This window comes from Haliaeetus albicilla, chromosome 19, assembly GCF_947461875.1.
Source record: "Haliaeetus albicilla chromosome 19, bHalAlb1.1, whole genome shotgun sequence".
In the NCBI taxonomy this organism is placed as follows: domain Eukaryota; kingdom Metazoa; phylum Chordata; class Aves; order Accipitriformes; family Accipitridae; genus Haliaeetus; species Haliaeetus albicilla.
In genome coordinates this window covers 13,276,414-13,291,379 of record NC_091501.1, presented here as the reverse complement: position 1 = coordinate 13,291,379, position 14,966 = coordinate 13,276,414, and the positions used below count along the sequence as shown (strand labels likewise).

Sequence of the window (14,966 nt, the reverse complement as noted above, 5' to 3'; positions counted from 1 at the left end):
ATAAAACAAAAAGTCTTGGACTCTTCCTGGATTTTGAATCCCAAAATTACCCGCCCCCCCCCCCCCCCAAAAAAAAAAGGTTCATCTAACTCAGTACCATGCCTCCAAGAGTGACCATAATCAAAAGCCAAAGGAAGATCAATGACAGGACAGGCATGTACCTCTCCTGCGTAAGCTCCCAGCCTTCAATTATTTTCGGCTCAGGGGATTTCCTCAGCCTGATGCAGTTTGTCTATTTATTAACCCTCAACCAACTTCTCTTCCAAATTCTTGTTCCATTCTCCCCTAGAGTTAATGTAACCTTTCTGCATTCTCATACAACAGTCATACTTCAGACTAAACCTGTTGATTGTTCATGAAGTAATGTCAGAGGGGAGCAGTACAGAGAATGAGTCATTTCTCTCTCCTGACTCAACTTTTGTCTGGGAATGCTATTTTCCTGTGAGGCTATAGGAAATAGGTGGAAACTACTGCTCCTTGCACAAGTCAGTCACCTCCCAAATGCAAAAATTCATTTTAATAAGCTAGCAAAACAAAAAGCTTTATTGAAAGTCACAAAAGGCTTCTATGTGGTGGTCATTTTCCATCTTTAAGGTGTATAGACATCTCTATGATTCACAGAAAGCAGACTGGAAAATGAAATTTTGCCCACAGAAACAAAACATCACTGAGTAGCAAGAAAAATTCTACCAAGAACTCAGTCTATTTTCCAGCAGTCCAGTCTAAGATTATTTAATATAAACTAGCTTCTATTGTCACAGGATTATGAGTATTTCAGCATGAAAAAAATAATTTAGGGTGAGAAAATCATCACAACCATCATATCTGATTCATGTTTAGCATAGACTATATCATTTCAAGTGAAGCTAGTAGTCTACTTAACACCCCCCCCCCCCCCGAAAATGGTGAGGCAATGAGAAGATTTTAATTTTTAAGTAAAAAAAAAAAAAAAAAAAAAATCCCAGTGAGAATACAGGGGTTTTGCTTTCCTCCTTCCTCCCTTCTTCCTGTTCTAGCACTCAGTAATGGAAGCATAGACAAGTATAAATCACTATATGCCATCAAGGCAAAATTGTCCCTGAGAGTCTGGCATCATGCCCAGGATTTTACTCACTCCATGACAAGTGGTGTTCTCTTCAGCTAGGATTTATCCAGGCTCATCAATAAATACCTCGAGCATGGTCATTTGATGGACATGATGAGATTAGATTCCAAAACATTTAGGGCTCTATATAGTATTTCACTATTGTAAAGAAAATGGCAAATATCCTGAAGCAGGAATGATTTTTTTTTTTTCCTGGCATTAAATATCTGAACAAATTGTTGTACAATCCTTGTTGGCCAGGCATAACATGAGGGCTTTTTAAAATTCACTTGGTGCTTTTTTTCTGTACATTATTTCTATGAGCCATTTTCCCCTCAGTGTTTGCTTTACAACATTACTGCTTTTCTCACTTATGTACAATGAGGAAGAATATGTTTTCATCTATGTCTTAGAAAGCAAGACCTGGATTTGTTTACAACCTTTCAGTTCTTGCTTTTCTGATTCAGACCAGAGGATCTAAAATAACAGGTTTTAATATGGCAAGTAAATACAACAGACTTAAAGCCCACAATCACTCTCTCTTACTCTCTAGTCCAATTAAAATGTATTTACTTATAGCAGAACAGGATAACTCACTCCATAATTACTTGTATACAACATGGGGCCCCAGCAGGTAAGATGAAGAGAAGACGTAGAGATATGACAGGAGTAGCCAAACAGCAGAAGAAACACAGCATGTTGTTTGCAAGCTGTTTGGGTGAGACTCACTTACCAACTGAGATCAATTTGAATGCTTCCGATCTTGCTAAAGCAGTGCAAGCTTAAGAGTATTTATCAGAGAATTGGGAACTATTGAAGAATGTTTTTGGCTACACTGAAACACAAAGGCATATATCCGGGATCAAGGAATGTAGGCTAAACTTACCAAACCATCATTACATATTGGAGAGCAACAGTTCTTCATGGTGGCTTCCAGATCACTTCCAAGGTCAACTGAACACAAGCATCAGGGCAAAGCTTTTGGATAAGATGGTTAATAAGCTTCTAGGATGCCCAAAGAAAAAGCTGAACCAGAGAAGAGTTGCTATCTGTCTGTGCTGTGCTAGTGAGAACGTTATTAAAAACTTTATCTACCTCCAATGTCCATCCTTCAAAGATGATGTTGATGAGTATTTTCAGGAGGAAAAAAAACAAAAAACATACGGATTATCATCAGGAAATAGTGCAAACATAGAAAAAGTTATGGTCCTTATAATAGGGACAATTAATCCATGACTCAAGCATAATCTGTCAGAATTTACATGGAGTTAGGAAAAACATTTTTATTCTTGATGTGAATTTGTATAGTAGCAGAAGAATACACTGAGGAATGAAAAAAAACCTCTACCTTTTTTCAGGTTACATTATTCTTAAACAGCTTTAAATTAGAATTGAGGTTGTCCTTTCAAATATGCTGTATACAGCTTCCCTTTTCTTGACAGAGTAATTATTGCATGAATTTATATGACCAGCGGAAAGCAAGACTAGATGCTTGAAATCACCACCTCCCACTTCACAATGTAGTCTGATCTATGGAGTTTACCTCCAAATTTGCATTTGTGCTCACCTCTGGGTCCTGCTATGGTCTAGTTCATTTGGTCCCTCCCCAGTCCCACAGGGTCAGACATACTTTCAAGGGGTCATAGGCCACTATTTTAGGCGGTTCAATGAAAAAGGAATAATTTCACCTCCCTATGGATTTTCATGCTTTCAAAAGGTCAAAGGCTCTGCTGAGCCCAGTTTGCCTTCTGGCTGGAACAGTAAAGGCACATCAGTTTCTACAGCCAGAGGCACACAGAACAACGTGGTTATCACTGTATTTAGCTGTGTTCAGCCCTCTGTCCATATATGCAGATGCATCGATTAGAGGCAATTTTCAACACGCTCCTGATCAAAGCTTAAAACAGTCACCCATGGGAGAACAGTGAAAGGCCTTACCTGCTCTGCCACTACTTCAAAAGCAAACAGCCTCCTTTCCTGCACAGCTTGTTAAATGGACCTGCTACCCATCCCAGTGAGACAGGAGGGAAGGTGCAAGGGAGAGGAAAAGGCACTCCTACACACGCAGCTGCTGCTGTGTCTGCACGCAGAGACAAGGGAGAAGCCTCCAGACTGGTGCCTGTTACCCTGAACGTCTGTGTCAGTATGAGCGTGTATGTTTGTTAGAGATGGGGAATGACAGGGACAAGGCCTACCTCTGACAATTACACAGCCTCCTGGTGATGTGAGTTGCTGTGGGCACCACCCAGAAACATCCATAACCCTGGCTCCCAAGATCTCAGAAGTGCATCCTAGCAAAGATGGAACCATGCTCTTCATACGTTCTGCTTCAATGTGTTAATTCCACAGAGGCTTTTAAAAAACACCAGGACATACTGAAGAACCAGTGATTCAAAAATGCTTCTTTGCAAATTATTATTCTTTTAAGAAAAGGAAAAGTGTATAAGTTATAATAAGCTATCATCCAATGAAACATTTCTTTGTATTTTATTGAAGAGCAGCAGCAGGCACACAGGCTGGGACCATGTTAGTTCAGGTCTGGATGGTGGAAGGGGGGAAATGAACCACAAAAAACACTGGCTGTTTTAAACACGCTCCTTAAGATTCATAGCAGAGCCCAACAATGTTACCTGCCTACCATGGAAAATGACTTGAGTAACCAAGATGAATAGAGCAGAGAAGTACATGAGCAGCAGCTTGAATACAAGCTGTGATCTCTCTTCCTCTGAAAGAGGGATCAATATCTCTGTGGTATCCTTTTTCAATACAGTATTGAAATGTGAAAGCAAAGGTAAACATTTCCAAAAAGGAGCTGTCAGCCAGGACTAAATTTATTTCAAGAAATATTTATCAGAAACATTTCCATAGTTGTATCAGCACTTAATTCTCTCAAATACTGCATTGCATTTTCCCTAGATTAGCTCCTGCTCTTTAAACCTTTAAAACACCATGTCCCTCACATAGCCATGTCCTCTGTAAGGTTACTGCTATGTACATGCTCAAAACTTAGCAGAATTAGACCTTCTGAGAGTTACAAATACATTTTAGCATATATATTTTTCCTCCTCTTTTTCTTTCACTCCGTAAGATTTCAGTACAGAAAGATCATCTGAAAGACTCAAACACATTCTCATATTTCATAGCCTCTGAAAGGCTAAAACATTCAACTTTGCTTCATCTGTTTCTAGCTTTTTCCCCTATGGACTGTCAAATACTTGCATGTAACACCCTGATGCTTCAAAAAGAAAACAAAGTAGCAGCACTGCTGGTTTTATCATAGGGACAATGAAAATCAGAGACAAAATAGATTTGGACATTAATATTTATATCCTATATTAAAAAAAAGAGGCTGAAACTAGAATGCAATTTTCAAGTGTGTTGTAAAATGTGTTAAACATTTAATTTGAGTAAAAGGTAATGCTTGAGTTCGAACTGCTATAAACAAGAACTTACTTATGTCAGGATGAAAGCATCACATCCCTGAGATGGATAAAAAAAAATATGAGAAGTCAAATGAGAAGTGGGATACAGTGAAAATGTTAAAGAAGAGCTATAAAAAAAAAAAGTCAGTGACTTGATTCACAGATAAAACTTGGTTCAGGTTGAATAAAGGAAGAATAAATCATGCTTAATGACTTATGCAAATTAGGAGACAACTTGTTTGGTTTAAAGGAGATTTATCAGTTTCTTGCTGGTAGAAATCAATGCATCATCAGGTGTACACCACCACTGCACATCCAGCCTGGATATCTAGATGCAGATGCCAACTTTTACCTACTGTTCTCCCGACTTTGACATACAGCACTGGATTTTATAGAAAACTCCAGATGAAAATATAGTACTGCTCCATTACTAGAGTTGCTCATGATTATTCAGTATTTGCACAAGCAAATGCTTAGTTAGCTTCTTGGACTCAGAAGGCTCCTGAGGCATTTAATAGAATTGGGAAGCTGGAAATCCTGTATTTCCTTCCCTTTGTTGCAAGGACAGCAGTGGCTTTAAAGAGCAGAGGCAACAGATTTCCTCATTCTACAGAAAAACAATCCTTAACAGTTAAATGCCCCAATATCTGTCACTACAGTGGTACAAATCTTATGTGTGTTTGAGATCTTATTTTGTCATTGTTATGATTTAGCCTTAACAGCTAAAGGAGGTGAATAGGAGCTGTTCATTCTCTTCGATGTTATTTCATCTTGCAGTCTTTCATCTCAGCCAACTACTCCTGAAGGGCATTGATGTGCCTTTTGTTCAGATTCAGGCATTATCTTGGTGACCATAATGACAAGAAGCTTTCTGTTTGTTTGTTTTTAAATAAAAGTTTAGATTGTGAAACAATTATGCAACTAGATCTTTAAAAATCTTTCGTGACCACATGTCTGGCTGCATAATCTCATTTAAACAGTGATTCTTGTTTTAAAGTGACTCTAACAAACAATAAGGCCACACAAGGATAACAGCACTGTAAGTGGTTTTCAATGCATAAAAATAATAACAACAACAATAAAGTTCCACTTTTGTGTGAGGTTTTATATTTGAGGGTATGTAATAGAACTAAAACATTTTCAAATGCTTCAGATCAAAGAGTAATAGTAAGAGATTAAGCACATTTATTGCTAACTAGAAAAACATTTCAACATACCAGATGAAGATAATCATATGCAAAAGATGATTGCTTCAGTTTCTAATATAAGCTACCTAAATATAAATTTTACAAGCAACAGACAATAGCAAGCCAGCAGAAGAGGAAGAATTCCAAAACCCCAAACTCTCAATCAATGCAAGTTTATCAGGACAGCCTGAAAAACAGTTGCACACTTGCCAACACAGCTAGCTGGGGAACCACATACATGCCACTTCTGAAAAGCTTATACTGTGGGAGCTGGGCATCTTGCTCCTGCCATTGCCAAATTCAGTGCATGGGGCTAAAGGTGTTGACACCACTGTTAAAGAGACTGTAAAGAAACCGTACTACCAGCAATCACAGGAAGGTAACAGTTTTCAAAGAGTGGGTATGCTCCTTTGGCCAGGTGTTCTGCATTAGAGCCTAGGGTCTGCATGGATAAGCTCACTATGAGCATCAAGACACCAATTTATATCATGCATGTATAAAACTCTACAGGTATACACCATTAAAGTGCTTCAACCAAGCAAAATATGCATTCCTTAGTGTCCCACAGACCATTACAGGTTATTAAGGTTATAGCAAAAGTTTATAAAAATACTGCAGTCCAAGGATGGTCCAGCTCCCTTGCCTAGGCTTAGGTGAAACAGAACTTGCTAAGAATGTCTTAAGGAGATAACCTGCTGCACCAACTTCTCAGCATCTGCCAGAAATGCAACATACTGAAGAGATATTCATTAACATCTCCTGCTGCTTACCAGAAGTCTTGCCCTAACTGGACTTCCAACATCATATTCTTAATAGAGAAATATACAATAACAATGAAGAGCCTATGCTTATCAATGATAAGAAGAAAAGAGATTTTGTTCCATGAGGTTGTAGACAAACTCATTTATAAGTTGTCCAGCATTTCTCAAAAGTGAAATTCAAGGATGGTCTTAGTTTGCTTTGAAGTACAGGCTGTTTGTCATCCAGCCAGGAGTACTGAAGAACTGGTATGAGATATGGAACCTCATGTTTTAGGAGTTAGAAAACAAGGGAAAAAATAGGAGTTGTCCTCAAGAGGAATAGCCAGTCAAAACTTTGATGAACATACAAAACAATCTTCCCTTCTGGCAATTCTATGCCTTGGCAAGCAGCACATCCATTCTTTTATTTCTAAGGGAATTATGAAAAGTTGTTGGGTTTTTTTCTAGTTTGCACAAGTACAAGGAGTATTGTCTTTAAAGTCAATGATTTTGTCAGCAAAGCCCAATGTTCCAACAATTGTTTGTCAGTAGCATGCGCTAAATTAGTGGATGGATTTGGGTGACAGGAAAGTAAACGCCAGTGAAGTCAATGGGAAGTTTGCCTGACTGAAAACCCAAGAATGTGGTATAATACAAACTATACATAAAGGAATCTAAAGATAATATGTAAAACCATCTATTGAATTTCTAGATAGGGATGCTTATTTCCTATCATTAAAAGGATTCCAATAAACTCACGAACAGAAGTCTAACATGCCACAGACTTACAGAGGGATAAAGATACTTGTACCAAAAAGACAATACAAAAAGTACCTGTTATTTTGGAAATTTCCACTGCTTTTAAAAGACTGTTACTTTTGCAGGGGCAGGAATTAGACTACAGTGAAAACAACAGTACTTAAAAATCTCTTATTATTTGGCCTGCTTCCACATTTTTCCTGTCTTTCCTGAAAGGGGGGGGGAGAGTGGAGGAAGGCATCCTACAGTGAAAGTTTGGTAAACAAGAATGATTACCACCTGAAAAAAAAAAAAAAACTAAAACACACTTGATAAGTCAGAGATTTAGAAAGCTTACACATAAAGAAAGGGAAAATGGTAATCAGAGCTGTCTAAAGAAATGGGATAAATGGCTTAATGTTTGGACTAAACCAATAAAGTTACCATCAATCAGAACCAAAATATATAGTTAAAATTTCAAAGTCACTTACACAGAAACATACAACCTGCAAATTTCAAGTTACTGTTTCATGAATGTGGACTAGTTTGTGTAAGAGAATTTTTTTTTTTTCCCACAACTTATACTTACAGTCCTACTTACACAATTTACACTTACAGTCCTACTGTAAGCAAATAGGAGTATCCATTTCTTCTATCAATCTTGTGGCTGTTTGTACAAAGGTCCTTCCTCTGCAGCTCCTCCAAACCAGGACAGCCCTTGTTGAACAGTTGAATTTTGCCTCAAAGGCACAAATCCTATTCTGAAACCTACTTTTTCCCCTTGGTCTGTATCTCTTAATCCTCTTCTTTACTACATTATAGACTGCATAATGTAAATGTACTTGATATCTTTACAGCATTATATATAATTCATTATTTAATTCTGAAAGCCTATTATGCCACTTTTCAATATCTCACTGATTCAGTGAAGCACCATGTTACATTTTAATATGGAAGATATTAATGGAGGTGAATCTCTAGCACTACTTCTGTTAAAGCTACCCAACAGTTTCCATTATTAAGGTACTGTTTTCAGCTGCTTTTAATTGTGATTTTACCACTTAATGCTACAGTTTTCCAGGCTGTTTTCTGTCTCAGGCTGAATATTTGTGCACTATTTCAGACAAAAAAGTTTACAATATCCATTGATTTATCAAAGTTTAAAAAAAAATAAATCTCAGCAACTATTTTCTTTAGTGATCATATTCTTTGCAACAAGGTCATATGAACTGCCAAATTATTGGCCTTTGTGTCAGGGCTGCTTCTTTTGCCTCACCTACCCACTTAAGTTTGGCCATATTGGCTTTTAAAAACCTCCATCTGCACAGGCTCTACAGAGACTTGCTAAGACTTAACACCCAAATTGTCATTACAAACACTAATCAGGCATCTTACAGCTTCTGCAGACCAGAATGTATGTGTCACATCCACAGAGCTGAGCAAGGGCTACAACGGCTTTCAAGGACCTATGTAATAACTGTTCTCAGCTGGTCTGAATCATGCTGGAATAAAGCAACAGAACTTCGAGTTGGGGCTGCTCTCTCAGTATTTCTACCACTGGCATGCAGACATCATTGGGAAGAACACTACTGATATCAAAAGCAAAAGGCCAAACCAGGGACATGCTCAGACTGGGAGACCAATTTGTTGAGAATGGTGTTGGAAAGTAAGAAAGAAGCTGCTGGAAGGAGCACTGGGATAGCTTGGTTACAGAAACCAGGTTTAGGAGCAGAAAGCAATTTAAGATTAGAATTAACAAGAGAAGTGGTCAGGGAGCCAAAGATGAGAGACGACAGCACTGAGATCAAATGAGAAAAAAAGGTGAGTAACATATGAAACCACTATGGAGGGGAGACCGCAGTTAGGAGGAAAAAGGGACGGAAAAAGGGATGGAAAAAGGGACGGAAAAAGGGACATGTCTGATGGAAGCTAGACTGGAAGGAGAAAAATTACTTGGTAAAGCAAAGATAATGAGTTAAAAAAGTAACAAAAAATGGGGACATGCAGACATAAGAGATCCTAGAGCAGATCAAGACATGGTAACCAACAAAAAGTACAGACTGGGTGAGGACACTGGGACCACTGGTATAGAGGGAAGCAGAAGGCTGGAATTTGATTGGGATTCAACAGCAAGACCTGTGCAGGACAGAAAACTGCTAATGAAATGGTAGAAAGATAAGAAAACTGACGTATGGACTCTAAGTCCAGTAAAGAAAAGGAACAGAAAAGGCAGAACTGAGGAAGAGTTATAGCTCAGACAACTATAGCTCAGATGAGGGGAGGTTCAGAAAGAGGCATTATTGGAAGAAAGAGCCAGAAAAAGCTTTTTCCAAAGATACAGAAGAGTCCTTTGAGTCTATTCCTTTCCAGAGCCTGGAATAGAACCTGGCATTCATCTGTTGTGGGCAAACACCTCTGAATCCCTCCACCAAACTTTCCCAATCCTATCTTCACCTGGTCCACACAGAGAACCACCTCTTACCACTGCTGATTACCCAGACAACTCAAGTGGCCAAGGCCTGCCCAGGGAACCCAACAGGTTTGGTCCTGCTAGCAACACACACAGGCGTTAAATCTCTGCTTTACCAGTTTCATCTTCACAAAGCCTAAGAAATGATAACGCTATGTTAAAAGAAAGATACAAAGCCTGAAAATTTAAGCAGCAAAAGTTGAGTCCCCCTCAAATTAATTCAACACACATGAGAAAATTGTGACAATGCAGTCCTACGTGATTCTTTTGGGAAATTAAAATCTGCCCCCACCAGTGAAAAGAAATGAGGCCTCCATCCTACTTTTTACCTTTCTTGTTCAGTTGACCACTGGCTTCAAATTGGTTGCTACAGATTTTATTCTTTTCTTGACAGTCATTTCTACAGCATCGCTTGTAATTGTCTGCATGGTGAAAGGCACTGACTAATTACCTTTACTGTGAAAGCAGTAACCAACCCACTTTACAGAAGGGAAAATCGAGACAGCAATTCACCCAAGGTGACACAGTTTGCCAACACCAGAACCAGCAGACAAGCTTGAATGTCTTCCTCTCAAACCCAATGCTTATTCTTCCACCCTGTCTGAGTATCAGCCTCTCTCTGCCAGAGACGGGGTTTCTGGGAAATGTTGAGCCTAAATTCCATTATATTTAACTTCCTTAGCATCACACAAGTCAGTGATTTGCAATCTTTCTGGAGAAAGTCCTCAAGGATTTTTTGGAACAAGCTCCTGTCTTCTCCTCATCCTGACTTCAGTCACTTTCCAGCCTCCTCAGCTCCTCTATTCTGACTTCTGTCGCTTACTCCTCACTTTTAAAATTCTATAACTTCCCCCAGCTGTAGCAATGCTGGCATGAGGCCCAAGCTAATAAACCTATCAGAGCTTATTAGCTTGGTATCCAGTCTATCCCACCCTGCACCTCACCCTTAATGTTAGCATATCTCACCACTGTATTCACTTACTAGTTGGGAACTGTCACACAGGAGGACAATAGCAATGACACAAGAGATCCAAAAGCTTTTGCGCAGTATTCTTCCTTATCCAGAAAAGTCATCCTTTCTTTTCCTGACCCCTTCACCCTCACTTTCCTCTCTGACGCTTTCTGACTTTGCACAAGAAAACCTGAGAGACTGCTCAATATGCTGACTCCAGAATTCTCTGGTATAAAAAAAATGCTGAAGTTTATTATACCAATATCAGAAATGTAATATATATAGCCACATCCACACCTATTGGGTCAGTCTGCTGCAAATGCAAAAGGATTAAAAACATTTTCTTCTTTTCTGAACAGGAATCACCTGCTCAACTGGATACTACCATAATCACCAGTTAATAAAGCAGCCATACCTTCCTGAAAGACAAACCCCCTTTGAAAGGCAAGCCCCTTTTCTGTAGGCAGGCATTCCCACAAACACTGGCTGGCACAAGCACTGACAAGCAAGCAGAAATCCCATCTTTCCTTCCACAGGGTCCTGTTTCAGGTTTAACAAATTAGTCTGAAGGTGACATCCCATTATAAGCTCATATATAAATTTAAAAAAAGATCTCTTGTGTTTAACTAGTGTACAACAGGATTTCCTTCCTGTAATAAGGACAAGGAAGGGAAAGCAGAACTATCAAAACAACACAAGGAATCTTCTCCTGCTATTTATCCAAAGCATAAACAACCGACTGAGTTGCCTTCCTCAGAACGTATTGTAAACCTTGGTCTTAACCTCATTATGTTATCGCCATGCTGTGACATTGAGCAGGCTTGTGCCATTTGCAATTGCCAGTAAAGTGACGGAAGCATTTTCCTCTCAGCTTCCTATCTTAGGCAGCCTATAGTTTTATTCCTAAATGTACGTTATCTCTGTTCTAATGCATAATTGCAGGATAACAAGCAGAAAGCCTCTGTATCAGTTACAGCCTCTCATGCAGGCTAACTTTAATTCCCCTCAAACTAGCTCCAATTTTCCTGACTGCATCAAGAGAACACATAACTGTTCTTTGCACAGGGTCATGCATGAGCTTTCTTCACTTGTAAATTTAAGCAAAGTCTCAGCAGAGTTCATTAATACCAAAAAAATTTTGCGCCCAATACAACTCCCTTCCATTTGTGTGAGTTCAATAGTTTTCCAGTGAACACAGTGCAGAAGTAAAACATAAAAAATGCTGAAGCCAATTTCAAGCGTTTGTTATTACCACATTATATTGTTCTGGCATTTTTCTTAAAGCCAGTGACAAAGACACTGCAGTGAACATAAAAAATATGAAATCTGGGGTTTAGTGTAAATGTGCATTTGAAAAATGAAAGTGCTTCACAGTCCAAGTTACCATCCCTAGACTTGATAAAATGGGTTGAGGATTTATAGGACTTATTATTATTATTATTAAGGAAGCCAGATTGCGGAGAACCAGTCAGAACACCCGTGTGGTATTTGGCCTAAACTTGTAATACATAACAGCTAATCACAATTCCTCGCTAGCACAAAAAGGGAAGGAATTATTTATTGGACTCTTCTGTATTTAGTTCCAATGCCCATACTAATTACTGTGGCATCATATCAAATAGGTCTTGCACCTAAAGACAAGGCTTATTAAAATGGATATATGACTATAAGTTACTGGTTTTGTACAGGCAAATGAGGCATGTGTCTCCTCAAGACTTCTGTGGAAGGCATACAGCAATCAGTATATCCTATTTGATCAATGGCTGATGACATCTGTGAAATTCATACAGAGCAATTACTTATCAAAATATTATTTAGCTATCATTTTTCTGCTTTTACAGAGAAAAGGAAAGCCGCTGCTCACTATTCAGAATTGCTTTCTCTTCTCTAACCACCCTCTACTCCATTAGCTTGTTGAAAACAACTGACTGACTTTTTACCTCAGCCCCCAAAGAAAGCCTTGTTTGAAAAGTTATGATGAAACCTTAGAGAAGGAATACTTGGACCCTAAGGGAAAAGTGGCAGCTTATAGGAAAACTGTTGTGTCATCACTTTCAGACCTTGTAAAACCCTTACTATTCATCATATGTTTTCTGTAGATAGTCTCTTCATGTCTCAGGAAGTTAGAGATGGCTCAGGAAACCAGGAATGTACAAGTTTCTGTGGTAGCTTTACCCCTAAAAAACTAAACCGCAAAATGGAAATGAATCGAGTTCTTACACAAGTGAAATTTTCTTCTGGGCAGCTAGCAGGATTCTGTATACATTCAGTCAGACTCGCACTTCTGCACAGTACACGCAGCTGTGCACGCTGTTAGCCTGCATGCGCACATTGCGGACACGCTCCTTTCCTGTTTCAGATTGTATTCTTTGGAACTCTAGACTTCATGGCTATGAAATAAATGTGATTGCAAAGTACATGCTTACAGGTAGAAAAAGAGAAATTTAAAAAATCAAGTGAGTACATGAGCTTTTATAGGAACTTATTATTACCCCCAGCTTCTTTCTAGTCCCTTCTATGTACAGTTTGGGTCTTTGAGAGTAAGGTCCAACTCTTCTGCAATTCCTGCCATCTAGAATAGCTTTCCTTTAACTCCACATTTCATCTATTCTTTCATCCCATTCCAAAACACAACTAAAAAAAATTTTTCACCCTTATCTTCCACTTCCCTTCCCTATTGCTTAGTCCTTTGTTAACTGATCACAACGTACAACTCTTCACAATTCTGTGAAAAGTTCTGGAATGCAGAATATGACATATACTCAGAAAGTTTGTTTCCCAACAGCAGTATATACATGCCAAGATATATGTACATCACCCTGAGAAAACAAACAAGAAAAAAACCCAAAACACACAAAACCAACCAACCACAGCCACAAACAGAGACTAACAGGAAATCACAGGACTAAAGGCTAATGAGCAGTTGGAGCTCCAGGGTTTGATCTATAGTGTAGAACAGAGTCTTAATTCCACTAGTACAAGCCCATCATGGGATACTAAGTATCCCATTTTCCATTTTTAATTACTTTTTCCATTAAGATCCAAAGAACAAAGTAAGGTCAAGCAGACTCCCCATTTTACTTTCTTCTCCCCTCACTTCTGTGAAACAGCTATTTATATAAATTAACAATGCCTCTTCATCCTAAAGGCTATAACATTTCTAAACTTTCCCAAGATAGTAATTTGGCTTGGCTGTTGTTTTTTTAAATCCTACTCACAAATAACATGAATGTTTTGATAAGTTGACCAAATGATTCAAAAGATGTCTTGGAAAACAGATGCAGAACAGCAACAGCTCACAAGGTGCATATATTTTCTGATGGTAGAACAGTTTCAGTATACCTCAGTCAATTATGAATATACTCCCAACCTAGCATTAGCCAGCAGACTCCTCACTGATATAAGGCAAATATCCACACCCAATTAAACTCAAGACAAATTAAGAGCCCTCTAACCTTCAACTCTGCCTCATTTTCCTTTTTCAACCTTGCAAGTCAGAACATGCAATAAACAACTTACTGTCTTTTATAGCCAGAGGATCAAGTGAATCTGCTTTATTTAATAAAAGATAGTAATTTTTCAAAGGTGCCATACTGAAGTGTTTCAAACATACACACCACAATTCATCATTGTTTAACACTAAAAATCAAGCTAACAAAGAGATAGCAGCAAAATAGAAACGAGACCAACTCACATATTCTGTAAATATAGAAAACAGTTAAAAGTTCACAATCACTTATCTCCTCCTCCTCCTATTTTTAAACTTCTTTACTGGGTTGCAGTGGAAGAGCACTACACTACAATTTTTTTGTTCTTTTTTTGTTTTGTTTTTAACCACAGAAGTACTGTTCCAGCAAAATCCTGAAGTTCCCAATTTGTTTTATACAACTTCAAGAGATATTTAATCAAATTACTAACTTCCAAGAACAGCATGCATCATTTTAATTACAATGTCCGTCAGCCATCCCAATTACCCCTACTTTGGAAGTATGGCTTTTGTTTTCCTCCTCTGTTGCTCTAAAATTTCTTATGTCTCAGTAAATTTTAATCTGGAAATAGCATCCCAACTCAAACTCTGGAAGCAAGTTTTCATCCTGATCCAACTGGACAAGTAGGAGATTTGTTCACATATTTGAGAGGAAGAAAAATGTTTTCTGCCAATTCAGTGAATTGCTTTCCAGAGCTGTTTTGTGTTGTTCTCTTACTGAACAGAATTCTTTGCTATGACTTCATGCCAAGCCAAAAGTAAACACTCTCGCCTTTTTATATGGACAGATGTATCCCAAACTACCAACATTAGCATCAGTCTTAACAGAGGAAAAGCTATATTCCCCCAACAAGGGGGAGGAAAAACAAACAAACAAAAAAAACCC

At 38.5% G+C, this 14,966-nt stretch overlaps 1 protein-coding gene across 6 annotated transcripts in view; it reads right to left on the bottom strand.

Moving 5' to 3' along the window:
• The window catches only part of CACNA1C (calcium voltage-gated channel subunit alpha1 C), a 490,677-nt gene that overhangs the window by 397,290 nt on the left and 78,421 nt on the right, over window positions 1–14,966 (bottom strand). The gene's annotated exons all lie outside the window — the stretch shown is intronic.